We start from the raw sequence: 5,967 nt of genomic DNA on the forward strand, positions 1-5,967 counted from the left end.
GAGTGTAGTTCTCTATATCACTAGAAAATAAATATTTTCTCAATGTAAATATGCAAGTAAATAAAAATGTCCCATATTAAGGAAAACCAGTTTTTGCAAAAGCATTACTTTATTCCAAACCATTCCGAAGACTAGGACATGCTGTTTTTGTCTTCTTTGCACATGAATGGCGACCATCATCAATTGTCTAGACCAGAGGTTCCCAAACTTACTCTGTTCACAGCACCCTTAGTGTAGCAGTATTTTTAAAAAGTGCTCTTAGGTCAAAAGAAATATCTAATAGTTTCATTTAATTTAGTTTATGTCCAAACTAATTTCTTTATTTAGTTCATTAATGTCCAAGCAGCTTAATAGTAATAGCTCATGTAGTGTTTGGTAAATGTCACCGTTTCCCTCAGAATGGAAAACATCTTGCAGTGTCTATATGAATTCATTATAGCATCAGAGGTACCACAGCATGTAGTTTGGGAACTGCACGATTAGACCAAGATCGAAGCCTGAGTCAAATGGTTTCTCTTACCTCATTTCTCTGCCTCAACTTCTTTCAGATAATTTTTCTATGTGGTAGTTTTTTGTTTGTTTTTGTTCTTTTTTTTTTTTTTTAGGTGAAGCAACCCTTGGTTGACTTCACAGATTACAAGGACCTTGTCAGTTTACAATCCTTTATTTTTTACTTTTTTATTTTTTACACCTACAGCACCTGGTCTTCCTAGGTGGTCTGCCATCCAAGTACTAACCAGGCCCAACCCTGCTTAGCTTCCGAGATCAGACAGGATCGGGCTTATTCAGGGTAGCATGGCCATAGATATTCTTTAAAAAAGAAAAGAAGAAGAAGAAGAAGGAGGAGGAGGAGGAGGCGGAGAAGGAAAAGAAGAATTTGTCAATCTGTGTAATTATTGAGCACTATTTTTGAACTCCCAAGAAGATGTGTGTGTGTGTGTGTGTGTGTGTGTGTGTGTGTGTGTGTGTATTTATATTTCCCCTAGCTTCAATTGGAGGAGAGTGGTGATACTAGATTACTAGATACTGCAGTATGGTGATTGAAAAATAAGATTTTTCTGGCTCAGCCATTCTAAGAGCATTTTTTATCCCAGGGACCAAATTATTGTGTAACTAAGCTTTCAGTAATGTTTGGGGCTTGAGCAGCTTTTTCTGGGTCCCTTACTAAGTATAACAGAGGAAATGAACTTCTTGTTTTACAAAAGCAATGGTCCAGATCACTCTCAGCAAGCTCACCAGCACCAAGTTGCAGTGATGTTCTGACACACTGTGGTTAGAGTGTTTGAAATCAGGTTCATCAGCTAGAGTAGTAATACTGTCTAGCTTCTCCTCAACTTACCAAAAGGTGATGACAGTACCTTAGGCAGTGAGGGAAGAATCCCAGTGCAGCCTAGCCTCCTTGGGTAAGTCTTGAATCCTTCCTCAGCAGAGCCCTGACTTGGCCAGCCAGATTGGTACACTAAAGTCATGTCTGACTCATGACTTATAGACCCCTAGGGGGTGCCTAGAAACACATCAGGAAGTATTTGTAAAAATAATAGATTTCCTTAAGGAAATAAAAGGAAAAGAAAGCTCAAAGGCACTGAGATTTGGGTACAAATTTACTTGTGAGTTGGTGAAGACTGTGATACTGAGTTACTTATTCAGTCCTTTGCCTCTTGTTGCAGGAGCCTCTGACTGCAGCTCCCCTCTCAACAGGGGCTGTCCCTATCCTTTGCTGCCCTGGTGGAAGAGGGTTCACTCCCACTGGTGATTATAAGAATTTGGAAGCATGGACAGGTGGGAACACACACTTATGTGTAGATACCTTAGTCAAGTTCAAAAGTACTTCCCTTTCAGGCTATGTGTGATTCATGATACAAATTCTCCACCTAAGTAGAAGCTGGGCAAGCCTTAGTTTCTCTTTCTTCCAATTAATTCCAGTTATCTCCGATTAAATGATTTGCCCCAAAGTCATCTTCATCAATACTCCCAGAAGACTTTGAAGGGCTTCATGTGAGAAGGAGACTTGGCTGCCCACACTGAGATTCAAGAATTCCTCTTAATTTAACTGCATCCTCCTCCTCCCCCCTAACATTAAAAACTAGATATCCTGATGACTCATAAGTCTCATTTTCTCCATGACATCTTTTTCTATGAAAAAATTCTCACTTCCAGTGACTCTAATAACTTAGTGAACCCTCTTATCTTTTTGCTATTCCCCATTCTGAATTACTTATCAAGTGAGACTACTTAAAAGTGTCCATTGGTGCAATTTTTTTGAATGGAGACAGATGGAGGCTCAATTTTGAATGCCAGCACAGAAAACATCCACATTTCTTAGGATTCAATTTGAAAATTTTGGTTAATTAATTTTAGCCTAAATAATTGACAATGTGGAAAATTCATTCAGAGGTTTATCGGTAGAGACACATACATTATTCCTTAGAAAAATTCCTTAAAATTTTCTTTTCTCTTAACTATGTTTAATTCTCAGAGTAATCTTTTATATCTTTACACTAGGATGGAAGTAAAAGAGAATTAGGACAGATTCTAGTCAAAGTACTTATCTGGAACAGATATTTGAAACTTTATAAGAATGTGTGTAATTCCCACTGGAGTTAATTTTTTCATAGTTTTGTAAAAAAATTAGAAAAAATATGGTTTGAAAGTGAAGGTGCTCCAAAAAGCTGGAAAGCTATACCTGGATTTATTAAGTTGAGATTGTTTTTATAAAAGCTGTTTTTAAATAAAATGTTATTTAAAATTATTTAATAATATTTGCTTTTTAGAGGAAATTCTGAAATGTAAAGAATTCTCAGGTCAAGTCATTAGATACTCCGAAATATATATACAGTGTGGTTGTGTTTTTGTATAATAGATTTTCTTAAAGCAGGGATCTCTTAAATCTGAAAGTTTCCTCATGCCCGCTTGTCCTCCATCTTAGGAGAAGTGAGTCTAATGTAGGGGATGCAGTCTCTTATTCTAAGGTGTTAACTGTGTGTATGTGTGTTGTGTGTGTGTGTGTGTGTGTGTGTGTGTGTGTGTGTGTGTGTAGACCAAGTAAGTGTGGGCGGGAGAAAGGAAAACATTGTTAAAAGATTAGAGCCAGTCTATAATTTCACAAACATCATTTCACTTACCATCAAAGTCTCCTAGGCTTCCTTCTTTTGTACTTCAGGCCTCAGAGTGCACAGCTGTAAACTGGCATCTTTCTCAGTGTGACCCGAGTTTTAGTCAGGACCTCTGGATTTAATGTTCATATATCTGCTACATTCTCTTTATTTTTCTCATTCTCTTTCTCTTTCTCTCTGTTTCTCTCTTTCTCTCCCTATATTATGTGTTTTTCTGTCTCACACACACGCACTTACCCCACATTGCCTCAGTTGTGTACACACGATCCCTCTGCTCTTGGCCCAAACCACAGAAACAATAGAGGCTAAAAGAGTGCTTTCCCATATGCTCCTCATCTTTCACATAAGAAGGAGGGAGGAGAATTATAAATTTATAATAATCATGGATGCTGTTTCCATGGATTCATTGTATTTTTTATCTTGATGAGGGATAAGGGGAGGGTAGTAGACTAATTTGAGAAAATTTAAGAAGGCTTTTATAAAATTATAATCTATGAAAACAAAATATCAGTACATTTACTGTGAAAATTAAATCACAGCTAAATTCCCATAGGGAAGCTGGAAATAAAACTGAAGCTTGGGGGTGGGGTAGAACGTTCCACAGGTCAGATGCTTGATATAAAAAGAGGGTTTAGAGAGAAAGCATCAAAGGATAATTTAAGGTAAATAAGTGAATTTTTAAAGGAAAAACTCACATTCTTCTATCAATTACAAATAATTATGGTAAAGAAAAAGTGTCAAGAATGATGGTTTATGCACATTATTCCCCAGATAACCTGCTTGTGGAAAAAGAGGCTCTGAAAACATCAAAATACCGCATTTTTCTAACAGTTACCAGAATTTATTTTTAATTATTTAAATCATGATAATAAGACAGGTTTTTTTTGTTGTTGTTGTTTTGTTTTTTTTTTGTTTTTAAACAATAGCTTCAAAAGTATTCTAAAGTGGTTTTCAAAGTGTGTGATATCTGTTTCATTTCAATTAAAAATAGGAGATTTGGGGAAAGTAAAATATGTGCTAATGATATTAGCACACATTCACACACATTCTAATTACCAAATTATCCTCTTCATTGCCACTGAATAAAGGCTGGAACTTTTATTTTTACCATAGATATTGGTTTGAAATAGAAAAATTGGGACAGTAAAGCTGAATAGGTGCTAATGGGTTTTCAAAACCTATAACTCATGAGTACCCAGAAGAGGTAAATTTGACCTCTCTGGAGAAGGATTTCCAGTCTGATAACATTGCAATCGGTCATATTCTATATGCTATATTGTTTAAATATAATGATTACACAGATAAAGAGTGGTTTATAGCAATGCAGTAGTTTAAGTGGCCAATTCATATTCCATTCTATATTTGTTTCTCGTCTTGTTTGTACCCTCTTTCTTAATATTCAATATTCATCTCTTTGGTCAAATACACACAATCACTCCCAAGACTGGACTTTGACTTGTAGGGGTAACTGGGATTTAGGACCAGGCAAGTAAGAATTTAGGAGAAATGGTGAGTAAAGAACAAAGCTGATAAGAAGCAGTGACAACAAATGACAGTGACAAACACTTAGCTCTGCCTTGCTTTGGATACAGAAGGTACCTAATGAGAACTATCTCCCTACTTTAATCTCTTTAATGGAATTCCCACATGCCTACTGTACAGCTTTCTTCCTGAATGAATGCTGCTGGAATATCCATGTTTAAATTTCCTTCTCCTTCTGTCTGCCTACTGCCAGATAATGATTTTCATTACTGCTCCTATCTGCCCCTAACTCACCTCTGAGATCACCAGTTGAGTGCATTACCAAATACTCATAACCATAGATCCCAGTCCCCACCCAAGAATCTCTGGTCCTGATCTTGACGTTTCCTTCTTGTGCACATTTCTCTAATTTTCCTGTGCCACGCTGGCTGAAAATTCTGTACTTACAAAAATATTATGATCAGGTTAAGAGGTGAATCAGCGCTCAAGAAGGCAATTAGATGAGTATCAGGGAGGCAGAAAAGGGGCAAGTCAAGGCAATTAGACAGAGAACTCCCTTCAGAAGTCAGGAGTCAGGTAATCTACAGGCTCTGAAGGTTAGGAACATGACAAGAAAATATAACCATTCTCCAGCAAACATTTATTAAACATTTACCAAGTTCCAGGCATCTCGATTATGAAGTCTGATCAGTTAATGATTGTTTATACACTTTTTGCAAGGGCGGGAATTAATTCAGGGCATTAACGAAGCCCAAATATGTGGACAGGTAGAATGAGCACACCTGGCTGAAGGAGAAATGCTTAAACTATGGAAATAATCTAGGAGTAGCATTAGGACTGCAATTTTCTACTTTTGACTTAAAACTGAGGCTAACTGCAATGGTAAGGTTATGAATGGACCCAGGACTCTGTACCTTTAACAAGTACCTTCCAAGTGATTCTGATGTGCCATCAAATTTTGAAATACTGATTAGGCCAACAATATTGATTCATACAAATATATTTGTTAAACAGATGCTGCAAGTTTACATGCGAAGACAAATTAGGACTCTATTATCATGAAGTTTATATTCTAATAATATACAGTGTCTTTAACTCATGCTGAAATTCAAACAACATAAAATCGACACAGATAGAATTGAGAAAAAGAACCTCATGATGAAATTTCAGGAAAAGCTTTGTATGGAAAAGAGTACCTGAGCTGCGGATTGAAGTATGGTTCACATTGAAATTATTTTTAATACCAAAGCAATTCATCTTTGCTTTTGAAAGATTATAAAATACAGATAAACTATACACATACACACAGATACACACAAAATAATTTCCTGATTCATAGATAATTCATATGTATATATAGGCATGTATTTTT

At 36.4% G+C, this 5,967-nt stretch overlaps 1 pseudogene; it reads right to left on the reverse strand.

The window, feature by feature from the left end:
* Window positions 1–688: 688 nt before the first annotated feature.
* Window positions 689–807, reverse strand: LOC120605629 (uncharacterized; annotated as a pseudogene).
* Window positions 808–5,967: the final 5,160 nt, after the last annotated feature.

Source organism: Pteropus medius, unplaced genomic scaffold, assembly GCF_902729225.1.
Source record: "Pteropus medius unplaced genomic scaffold, Ma_sr-lr_union100, whole genome shotgun sequence".
In the NCBI taxonomy this organism is placed as follows: domain Eukaryota; kingdom Metazoa; phylum Chordata; class Mammalia; order Chiroptera; family Pteropodidae; genus Pteropus; species Pteropus medius.